This window comes from Equus caballus, chromosome 7 (genome assembly GCF_041296265.1).
Source record: "Equus caballus isolate H_3958 breed thoroughbred chromosome 7, TB-T2T, whole genome shotgun sequence".
Classification (NCBI taxonomy): Eukaryota; Metazoa; Chordata; class Mammalia; order Perissodactyla; family Equidae; genus Equus; species Equus caballus.
The window spans coordinates 29643594-29656043 of NC_091690.1; the positions used below are offsets into that span (position 1 = coordinate 29643594).

A 12450-nucleotide genomic window follows, 5' to 3' on the forward strand; every position below is an offset into this window, starting at 1 on the left:
GAAAATGCATTTTCCCACTGCATCCCTTACTATCTTAAGGGGGAAGGAAGGAGAGAGGAATCTTCTTTCTTCCCCTTTTTATGGAGGGTAACAGACATAGAAGGCATGAGCTACCCACTAGGTGGTTCTGGGATGTGAACCTGGCTTTTCAGATTCCCACTACAGGCAGAGGTTTCTTGAGGGCGGGGGAAGTCACTTGCGATTCCTGGTTCATCCATCTGGGATGAAGATGGCAGAAAACTGCACTGTTAGAGGTGCTCAGGCAGATCTCTACCCATCTCGGGCATATCAGAATCTTTAGACTGGGTGGAGGAGGAAAAAAAGAGTACTTTTCAGAAATATATTCATTATATTTTCATGTTTAGAAAAATGAATGTTATACTATAAACTGCTTAGCAAAAGACATAAAATCTAGACTAATGAGGTATGGGTTAAAATATGTTGAAAAACAGTTTTATCTCTTTTGTCCTCTATCTCAACTGAAGAACTGTGGTCTTTGGAGCTGGGACAGCCACTGCCCAGCTCAGCCATCATCTCACTATATGCTGGCAGGGCATAGAGTCAACTCCGGAAGAATGAGCCATCATTGGAGCTCTTCCTACCAAATGGTCTCAGATGGAGTGGATTTGGGTGAACTGGTGAACTGAGGCTGACCCTTCATAAATCACGAGGTCTTACTAAGCACACGTCCAGTGCTATGCTAGGTCCTTTGGCCCAGAGAGAAAACCCACAGAAGGCATGCGTTCTAGGTAAGGAGTCAAAACAAAATGCTTGAATTTGGATTGAGCAACATTAAACTATTAGACATGTTTATAAACAAGAATAGTTCTGTACATTATTCATCCAACATTTGAATATTAAATACCTCCTGTGTGCTAAATTTCCTGTATCATGTATTGAAAGGTGGGATGACATAATAGAATAAGCGAGGCTATCCTGAAGTAACAACAATCCCCAAATTTCAGAGCTTTAACACAACATAGGTTTATTTCTTGCTCAGGTAACACATCCAACAAGGGTTGTCAGGAGTTGTCTGCTCCACACAGTCATTCAGGGACCCAAGCTGATGGAATCTTGCTATGTTGTAGTGGCGCTTTCTGGGGACATGTGGCCTCTGAGGTTTCCAAAGAAGGGAAGAGTAGGATGGATGAGGCACACTGGTTTTCAACCCTCAGCCCAGAAGTGACATCTGCCACTTCTGCTTATAGTCTGTTGAACTAAACCAGTCATATGACCCCAAGGTCATGAGTGGGAGGCTGTAAATTTGGACACTTGAAATATTTGATGAGCACTAACAGTTTCTGCTACAAGTGGGGAGTGGATAAAAATAGATATAGCCCTACTCTCAATGACTGTGCAAAACTATGGTTACAAAACAGATGGTGTTATGCATCATCAGAGTGATAGAGATAAAGTGCTGAAGAAGTCTAGGAACTGGATGGAAATGCAGGGCTGATTCCAGGATAGGATTTTGGAGAACATGGTATTAGAGTGGGGCTTACGGACTAGAAGGTTTGATAGACCTTATGAGCAATGGATGTTGGTGGAAAAGCCAAGCAGAATATTGAGTAGTTTGCTGGAGGGCAGGATCTGTGATGAAGAAAAATAATATTAATGACAATGGTAGTCCCAATGACATTTTTCATGGAAATAGAACAAAGAATCCTAAAATTTATGTGGAACAACAAAAGACCGTGAACAGCAAAAGCAGAGAAAAAAAAACAAAGCTGGAAGTATCACACTCCCTGATTTCAAAATATACTACAAAGCTATAGTGATCAAAATAGCATGGTACTGGCACAAAAACAGATGCACAGATCAATGGAACAGAATAGGAAGCCCTTGGGGCTGGCCCAGTTGTGCAGTGGTTAAGTGCACATGTTCCGCTTCTGCAGCCTGAGTTCACTGGTTCGGATCCTGGGTGCAGACGTGGCACCACTTGGCAAGCCACGCTGTGGTAGGCATCCCACATATAAAGTAGAGGAAGATGGGCATGGATGTTAGCTCAGGGCCAGTCTTCCTCAGAAAAAAGAGGAGGATTGGCAGTGGATATTAGCTCAGAGCTAATCTTCCTCACACACACACACACAAAGAATAGAGAGCCCATAAATAAACCCACACATCTATGGACAGCTAATTTTTGACAAGGGAGCCGAGAACATACAATGGAGAAAAGGAAGTCTCTTCAATAAATGGTGTTGGGAAACTGGACAGCCATATGCAAAAGAATGAAAGTAGACACCACACACAAAAATTAACTCAAATGGATTAAAAACTTGAATAAAACTCCTAGAAGAAAACTGTGAGGCAGCACACTCTTCGACATTGGTTTTAGCAGTATCTTTTTGAATACCATGTCTCACCAGACAAGGGAAACAAAAGAAAAAATAAACAGATGGAACTACCTCAAATTAAAAAGCTTCTGCACAGCAGAGGAAACCATCAACAAAATGAAAAGACAACCTAAAAATTGGGAGAAGATATTTGTAAATCATATATCTGAAAAGGGGTAAATATCCAAATATAGAAAGAACTCATACAACTCAACAACAACAAAACAAAGAACCTAATTAAAAAATGGGCAGAGGATCTGAACAGACATTTTTCCAAAGAAGATATAGAGATGGCCAACAGGCACATGAAAAGATGTTCAACATCACTCATTATCAGGGAAATGCAAATCCAAACCACAATGAGATATCACCTCATGCCCATAAGAATGGCTATAATTAGCGAGACAAGAAATACCAAGCGTTGGAGAGGATGTGAAGAAAATCGAACTCTCATGCACTGCTGGTGGGAATGTAAGCTGGTGTAGACACTATGGAAAATAGTATGGCGATTCCTCAAAAAATTGAGCATAGAACTACCATCTGATCCAGTTATTCTACTTCTGGGTATTTATCCAAAGAACCCGAAAACACTAAGTCAAAAAGATATTTGCACCCCTATGTTCATTACTCACAGTAGCCAAGACTTGGAAACAACCTAAGAGCCCATCAGTGGATGACTGGATAAAGAAGATGTGGTATATATACACAATGGCATACTACTCAGCCACAAAAAAGATGGAATCTTGCCATTTGTGATGACGTGGATAGACCTTGAGGGTATTTTGCTAAGTGAAATAAGTCAATTGGAGAAAGTCAAATACCATATGACTTCACTCATAAGTGGAAGATAAAAACAACAACAACAATAAGAAACACATAGATACAGAGATTAGATTGGTGGTTACCAGAGGGGAAGGGCAAAAGGGGTAAAGGGGCACACATATATGAGGATGGATGGTAACTAGTCTTTGGGTGGTGAACATGATATAGTCTACATAGAAATCAAAATATAATGATGTATACCCGAATTTATATAACGTTATAAACTAACGTTACCTCAATAAAAAAAAATTAATGACAATGGTAATGAGAAACACTTACTGAGCACCAAGTATATGCCAGGCCCAGTTCCAAGTGCTTAACGTATATTAACTCATTTAATCATCTTAATAATCCTTTGTTGAAACTGAGGCACAACGACGTGAAGTTATTGCCCAAGGCTGCCCCAGTATATGACAGGGCTGGGGCTCTTATCCAGGCTGTTTGGCTCCAGACTGAGTACCGTTAACCACCAACTGGAGAAATAGGCTAGGGCCAGATTCCAGAGGGCAATGAATACCAGGGTAATGTGTCTGAAGATGTATTCAGAAGGCAGAGGGTGCAACTGAAGGGTTTAAATCAGGGGGAGTGACATGATCAGATTTGCAATTAAATCATGAAGGTTTCATGTCCAGAGTGTGAAGATCTGGGAGAAAAGGGAAGAAGGGAACCCAAAGCTGGGTTCTGAGAGATGGGTCACCAGAGAGAAATAAAGGAAGTTTCACGCAAGGGACAAGCTGACCGGGTTATAGAAGTAGGAGTGAATACGGTTTGGAATAAGATAGAGGGATTTGCCTGACTGACTTGGAGTAGGTTTCACAGGGTGGGGACAGATGGGGAAGAGCATCGTGGTGAGGGATTTTAAAGTTAGGCCAAGGAGTTCGACGTGATTCAGTAGGACGGGAAGAGACATTGGCTGCTGTGAAGACACAGCCGAGGAATGTGTCAAGGGGTGCTTCTTCGCCCGCACTTCCCTTCGCCCTTTGCTGTCCCCGGTCTGCCTCCAGTCACAGGCCCCCAACACACCTGGCAGTTCAAAGCCTGGGGGCATTTTCAAAGTAAACCTTAAAGGCTCCTTGTCATTCTTTCAAGAAATCTCCTCTGCCCTACAAGCAATAAAATAATTGAAGTCAGGTTGTTGTTTTTTTCTTTCTTCTTTTTTTTTTAATTTTTACAACAGCCATTACAAAGGTGTGAAATATTAGACACTTACGCATCTGTGAATAAGATTGTAGGCTAAAACGTGTGAGTTCTCGTCTCAGCTAATGAACCGGAACATGGTTTTAATTTTTGAACTGCAAAAATGTTCTGCCTTTTTTGGTCGTCCCTACAGAAGACTTCATATTTTAATAATTCAGTGCAGCCTAATTACTTTAATTAATCACCTTCTTTTCAGAGATGTCAGTGGGCTTCGTTATTTTCTTGTTACTGTAGGTACTGTTGGGAGTTTTAAGGAATTTCAAAAATATATATGTAATAACCCAGGTTAACTCTTTCATGAGGTCTGAGTTGTGTAGCCTTCTCGGAGAGCGCTGTGTCGTTCACACATGGTGGGTTACGTTATACCAATAACTCCGTCTCTTCTGTCACATTCCCTCCCTATCACAGGTTAGCAAAACTATCTTTGGTCATTCTGTGCCTTAAAAACTGCTGTCCGGAGACAAAAGTAAAATGCTATTTAGAGCAAGTCAATATTTTTGCATCTTTCTGAGTCATGATGAATATACTGGGAATGACAATGGCTTTTATTGTACAATCAATATAATTTGCTTCCTTTGCAGGAAAACATAATTAGCTTACAGTTCATGCAGCAGCAATGAAAATGTGCTTATTTCTGAAGTTTGTTTGTGGGTGGAGGGTCCTTTCCCGATCAGGGTGGGGAGTGTCCCCTAGTGGCTCCTGACCCAGGCCGACTGGGTGTCACTAAGCAGATCTCTTAACTTTCGGGGCCTTTGCACCAAGGAATGACGATGCTTTTATACAGAGTTAATAATACATAAGTTGGATATTTAGAGGCTTGAAGTTAGAGCCTGGCCTTGAATACATCTGCATTGCCTAAATGACAGAGCTCTAATTCGGATTGTTCAACTGCCCCATATTTCTCCCCCTCTCTTTTTTTGTTCTCCCATGAAAGGGAGAGCTCAGATCTTATGATTTTTACCCATTTCCTCAATAAATGTATGGATTAATGCATTGAGATACGGGGAGAGAAGTCACCACGTCACCTTCTTTCTTTTCTGAGACCTGTCTGTCCCCTTTGGTGGCTGCTCAGCCTCACTCCCTGGTGGGGACCGGCCGCCTGTGACATCATTCCCATGCATTTCACTCTCCTTGGCGCTGGTCTCTGGAGCCCCGGCTTACTTCAGGCGGAGCAGCTTTGTAAGCAGTCTGAGGTTTTATGAGACTGAGAACAAAGTGAGGCTCAAGTGGAGACCTTGACTGAAGTGCATCTCACAGGATTCCTGGTAAAAGGCAGCAAGGAGGCCTCCCGTTTGGGGCTCAAGGTTGAACGCTTTTATTTGGAAATGCTGACTGTCTGAAATCAGATTTACTCAGCTCCGACTCTGGCTTTGAACTGAAGCACACACGCACCTGTCACCTGAAGGGTGCAATTAGGGTCCGCACTTGGAGCTGTGTTTTCTATCAGTGCTCAGGGGTGGATGTGAGCAGAGCCTGGAATTTGTTTGGCCGAAAGAAAAAGAAAGGCCCATTTTAAAACCTCCCTTTTTGTTTTATCTCCTCCCATTTTCAGCTTACGCCCCACCCTTCATCCCCCCAAATCTTTAACAACCTGGGAAGTCACAGAAATCTGCAAGAAAGAAATTAATAATCGGATCAATTCTTTCCATGCATTCAATAAAGGCTGGTGGTCCAAAACCCTCCTGGTTCTTCTCAGTCCCCTAAAATCTTCTATTGCAATCAGAGATGTTAATTGGTTGAAACTGCCTGTGGTCTTAGGAAGTGCTCCGATTACAAGGAGAAATCCTTTTATGTTGCTGGATTCCAGCCACAGAATCTCTGAAGTAGGAATCTGGCAGAAGTTGAGCCCCCTCCAGGCTGTAAATAAACTGGCCAGGTCTATAACCCAATAAGAAGTCAATTTATTGTTTGTGTGTTTCCAGTCACCCAGCCCAAACTCCACACATTTATTAAAGAAAAGGTGTGGGTTACAGCCAGAGCTCAGACAATTGAGTATATAGCAAGGGAGGGGGATGGCTGTCAAGTCTACGCTGTCAATGCAGGGAAAGAGGGGGCCTTTCACGGATCAAACCTTCCTGCTCAGGTTTGCAAGGAACTGCCTAGCATCAAGCAGCTGAGCATGACTGGCACAGAAAACTGCTTACTTTGCTAGCTGGAAGGCTGAGATTCAAACGGCTTAAGTGGGTGAACGTTTTATAGTCTGGGTCTGGAAACCCGGTGACATTCTCTGCTGCACTGTGCCTACACGTGGTTGTTATCAGAACTGGAGGTTTTGCTGGGCCACATCTTGATGTGACCCACTGAGATGCTGGGCAGTATGTTGGGAGGCGGCTTGAAGCCTGGGGCAGGGAAGACGCTGAGCCCCTGGCTTACCCACGCACGCAGAGCTGTTTCACTTACATTGCAAAAGGTGGTTTGGGATTCACCTAATCGTGATCAAGACCAGAGGAGGCATCCCAGGCCCCTCCACCCACACTCCCACCTCCCCACCTCCAGCTCTAGCATAACTGCATTCCCTGAACGGTGTGCGACACGAGGGTGAGGGTGTGAAATTTGCCCCGCCTCGTTTGCATACTGCTCCAGACTGCTGGTGACAGTGAGCCATGAGTGAAATCCAGGACAGTGTGAACAAAGCTGCCTCCTAATTGCTCGTTCTTCAGCATTAGTCCATCGGACAACACTACCCACCTACACCTTTAAAAAATAGACAAACCCCCCCCCCCATAAATTTACAGTATCCCACTTTAATATAGCAAACACTATAATAGTCCAGCGGAGAGTCTTTTTTCTGTTTTTTTTTTCTTTTGGGTGTCTTTTCCCCCCTCCATCCCCTTCATTCCCATTGGTTCCTGCGAAGCCCCAGAGAACCAATGGGCTTCCTCTTCTTCATTCATGTCCTAGCAACAAGCCCTGTTCCAATCTTTCTCTGCCAAACTAACACCTGAAAAATTACATCATGAATAATGGCAAAAGCAGCAAGGGCCAGAGGAGGGCTGTTTTTTTTTTTTCATGTGTCTGCTGCAGAGTTCATTTAAGGTGTTTTAGTCTAGATTCTTAAAGCGACAATGTCTTACATTTTTGCCTGTGTTTCTCAGCACATCGGTTAACATATGAAGTATAAAATGAACAGTAATTGAACCCAGCAAAAGGCCTTTGGGTGAAGTGAGGGGAAAGCATCTTGTTAATCGTGCTCCCCGAACAATCCTTTTAACAGTTTTCTTCCAGGGAAGCCCCCAAAGTGGAGAAATAGATTGTTCATCTAGTTTTGCCTTTGGGAAATGTCTAAAATATCCCAAACCTCAGAAGCTGCCCACCCACTCTCCCATACAGAAATATGGCCCTTGCTGGTGGCTTCTCTTGCTCCAGTTAACTATACCCGAGGCCTTTCCTATTCCTACTTTGGAATAAAGGGCCCATTCTTTTAAGGCGGTCTTGGAGCCAGGGGAGGAATTGCCTTATGAATCTGTGCAAGGTGTGGGGTTGTCGCAGTAAGGGGCCACAGGGTGGGGGTGTCATGAGCACGTGTGTGTCTGTGCACGTGCAGGGCTGCAAATGCAGACAGGCAGCTGGGGAAATGTAAGAAAAACGAGATCCAGATGACCAGGGAGGGAGGAGGTTGGTAGAGAAATCAGGAGGGGGAAGTGAGGCGATAGGGAGTGGGGCGTTGGGGGAGGGGGGCCAGAGAGGGGAAGGCCGCTGCGCATGCAGACTTGTTCTCTCCAAATGTGCAAAGGTTTCTAATGAAAATGTCCACCCTTCTAGGCATTTTTCAAGACCCAGACGCTGATTTGCCGCTTCCGGCTTCCCCCACCCCACCCAGTCTAGCGCCGACAGCGAGCCGAGTCGCAGACACAAAGAGCTGCAGCCTTGCGCGCGCACGGAAAGGGAGAAGGGCGGTGGTTAGCACCTGCTCGCGTTCACGTGCACCGCGCGCAGCCAGCCCGGTACCCTGACTCCCTCCGTCCTAGGCATCCAGGCCTACGCACTCGGGCATCCTGGTCTCCTTGTAAGCGTCTGGGAAGTGCCTGTGGCACTAGCTGGGAAGGGACCCAGGGCCCCGGGGGCAGTCTCGGGTGCCTTGCTCGAGAAGCAGAAAATAGATATATTCCGTGTCTGGCTCCGACTCGGAATTTGCAGCTCGCCTCAGCCATCGCCTTGGCAGCAGCGTGGTTAGAGGTGCTGGCAGACAGTCTGCCTTGGTACTTGTGAAACCGCATGGCCATATAAGGCCTGGGAAGGAAAGAGAAAGATGCCAACCTGAGGGACGGGGTGGCAAGGGGAGGGGAGAGAACAGCATGGGGCTGAGCTGGAGATGTTCCCCTTGTCCGTGCCCCACAGGTTGCAGGGATAATAACTCCAGTAGAAGTTCTGCGACCAGCTGTGGGGTAAGAAAGGATTGTAAGGGCGGTGGTGGGAGGGGCACTGGGCTGGGGTGTGCAGGAATAGATGCTTTCTCCTTGGAGGCACTTGCCAGCTGTCTCCTCCTCTGGCCTGAGAGTAGCTGACTTCAAGATGGGCCAGGAAGGAGACCCAGAAGTCCAAAGTCTCAAATATGTTGGTGCATACCACATTCCATGGTGCAGAGAATTTGGGTCCCCTAGCCTAAAGGGGAAGTTTTGGAGAAATAGATGGCCAGGCTGCTTAGGTCAGTGAAAAAGGTAGTAGGGGGAAGGAGCACTGGAATGGGAGTCAGGAGTCTTGTGCTAGTCCTGGCTCTGGCAGGGAGATCTACAGTAGTGCGATCCCCTCTCCTACCCCATGTACTGTTGTAGCGATCAAATCAGATGATTCTCGAACAAGAGCTTAGAACAGTGTGTAGAATGCACAGTAAGTACTCAATCATGTTAGGCGTTATTATCACTACCCTCCCACTGGCCTAATGCATGGGTCTGGAACCCTGAAATGCTCTCTACCCTTCTTTAGCTTCTGTGGTATAACGTTTTTCTGTTTTTCCTCCCACCTCTTGGGCACTCCTTCTCACTGTTCTTGGTAGAACCTACTTCCTCTGGCTGGGCCTTAATTGTTGGTTCTCTTCTGGGCTCTTCCTGGGCCCCACTCTTCTGCCCTCACACCTCTGCTTTTGTGGTCTCATCCTCCCAAAGGTTTTGATGACTTGTTTGGTCCTGATGGCTGCCGTGTTGCAGCTCCAGCCCAGACCTCCCAAACTTCAGAACGATGTGTCCAGTATCCTGGACTTTTCCCTGTCAATGTCTCCCAGGTACTTTAGCTTCAGTATGTGTCTCATCTTCTCCTCCCAGCCCAGTTCGCTTCTTTACTTTTGCATAGTTATCTCAGTGAAGAATGCTTCCACTCATAGAGGAGTTTGAGGCAGAAATCTGGCTGTCCTCCTGGACCCCTCCTTCTCCTTCATCCCCGTATCCAATCCTTCACCAAGAACTGGCAATTTTACCTCCTATTAGCAAATGCATCCACTTCTCCTCATCCCCACTGCCATCACCTGAGGTTAAGTATCGGATTCTCTCACGTGGACTGTAGCATCAACGCTGGCTCATCACCACACCAGTCCGACCTTATCACTCGTGCTGGGGACCCCTTGATGGGCTTTCATTGTTCTCAGGACATGGCTTTGACTTGGCTCCCTGCCTTTCAAGCTTCATCTCCTTTCATTCTCTGCCTTGTTCTTAGGGCTCCCACCACACGGTTCTTCCTTTAGTTCCTTCCGAATGCTTCCCTCTCCCACATAGGGACTTTGTAATGCAAAATGCACCCCTCAGTTAGATAAGTTCTACCCACTTGTCCTTACACTGCCAGCTGGATGGGAACCTTGGGGACCCTTCTCCTGCCCCCTTTGGACTCATCCAGGTTTCTTTTTTATATGGTCTCATATTTCTGTTCACCTTCTTTCAGCTTAAAATTGTAAATTCCACTTATTTGATGGATGTCTGCCTCATCCATAGGACTGTAATGCCATGAGAATAGAGACCTCCTTTTTTTCTTCACCATTACAGCCTTAGATGCCTAGCATATAGAGAGAGCTTAAAGAATATTTGTTGGATAAATAAATGAGACTCTCCCAACTGTGTGCCACCAGTAAACTTGATAAACATAATTTATTGCTATATGAGGATATAGAATCCAATGAGATTATGAACAAAGCCCTGTACTTTTAATCCAAATTATATAATCTTTTCTGATTATATAAAATCAACATTACTGAGGTATAATTTACAAATAAATTACATGCATTACAATGAACCCATTTTAAGTGTATACTTACTCTGATGAGTTTTGACAAATGTATGCACCCATATAAACACCACCACAATCAAGATATAGAACATTTCCATTGCCTACCTTGCCTCTTTGCAGGCAATCTTCAACCTCCCTGGACCTGGGCAGCCATAAATCTGTTTTCTGTCACTATTGATGAGTACAGTATTGCCTGTTCTAGAATTTCGTATAAAGCAATCATACAGTATGTATTATTTGTGTCTGGCTATTTTTACTCATCATAATGTTTTTGAGATTCACTCATGTGGTAGCATATATGAGTAGTTTGGTAATCTGTTCTTTTTATTGCTAGGAGTATGCTGTTGTATAGATTTATCACAATTTCTTTGTTCATTCATCTGTCAATGGACATTTGGGTTATCTTCAGTCTTGGCTATTATGGTTAAATCAGTCTCACACGTTTCTGTACAACCTCGTGTGGACATGTCTTTCACCTCTCTTGGGTAAATGCCTAACAGTGGGATTGTTAGGTCATCAGGCGGGTGTATGCTTAACGTTATTAGAAACTGCCAGTTTTCCATAGATTTGTCCCATTTTGTCCTCCTATGAGCAACGTATGAGAGTTCCAGTTGCTCTACACACTTGCCAACACCTGTTGTTGTGTGTGGTGGTATCTCATTGTGCAATTACTTTTTGTTTCCATGGTGGCTAATGATGTTGAGTTTCTTTTCTATGCTTACCGGCCATCCCTGTATCTTCATTTGTGAAGTGTTTGTTCATATCTTCTGTGTCCATTTTTAAATTGGGTTGTTTGTATTCATCTTATTATCAAGTTGTAAAAGTTGATATGATATGATATGATATAACGTAATATAATATAATATAATATAATATTTTTATCCCCTCTGTGTGGGGCTTTCCTTTTTATTTTCTTAACAATGTCTTTCAAAGAATAGAACAGAAATTTTAAATTTTGATGGAGTGAAACTTAGCGTCTTTTTTCTTTTATGGTTAATGCTTTCTTTGTCCTAATTAAGAAGTGATTGCTGCCCTAAGATCAATAAGATTTTCTCCCATGTTTCCTTCTAGAGGTTTTGTAGTTGAAAATCTTTAGTTCGATGATTCATTTTGAGTTACTTTTTATGTGTGATGTGAAGTAGAAGTCAAGATTTATAGTTTTCTCCACAAATTCCAGTTATTCTAACACCATTTTTTGAAGAGGCTGTTTTTTCCCTCATTGAATTACCTTGGTAATTTAACTGTTTGAATTAAATGACCAAAATGTTGAAAAGTCAACTGACCAAATAATGTGTGGGTCTGCTCCTGGCACCTCTGTGTGCCTGTCCTCACACCACTGCCACACTGTGTTGTTTAGTGTGGCTTTATAGTAAATCTGGAACCAGAGAGTATAAATCCTCCAACTTTGTTCTTTATCTAAAATTATACTATAAAGGTTATCTATCCTTTGCATTTCCATATAAATTGTAGAGTCAGCTTGTCAAATTCTATAAGAAATGTGGATGATTATGTAATTTTCTCCTTTATTTTGTTATTAAAGTGAATTTTAGTAGTTGAATTTCATATGTTAAACCAACATGGCCTTCTTGCTAGAAACCCAAGAATTGGTCATGATGCCTTATTGTTTGTATACATTGCTAAATTTAATTTGCTAATATTTTGTTAAGATTTTTGTGTCTATATTTATGAAAGATATTGGTTTGAAATTTTCTTTTCTTGTAATTTCATTGTTGATTTCGGTGTCAAAATATTGCTGTCCTGTAAAATGTGTTGGCTAGTGCTCCCTCTTCTTTTCTGAAACAGTTTTGGTAGTTAGCTATTCTCTCTTCCTGAGAGGTTTGATAAAACTTACCAGTGAAACCGTCTGAGGTTGGAGTTTATTTGGGGG

General features: G+C 43.5%; 1 long non-coding RNA gene across 2 annotated transcripts in view; it reads left to right on the plus strand.

Moving 5' to 3' along the window:
* The first annotated feature begins 8524 nt into the window (after nt 1–8524).
* LOC102147345 (uncharacterized) overlaps nt 8525–12450 on the plus strand; it is a 46165-nt gene continuing 42239 nt past the window's right edge. For both annotated transcript variants that reach the window (XR_011440808.1, XR_290555.4), the window contains exon 1: nt 8525–8737. This is a non-coding gene — a long non-coding RNA (uncharacterized lncRNA). The remainder of the gene's footprint in view (nt 8738–12450) is intronic.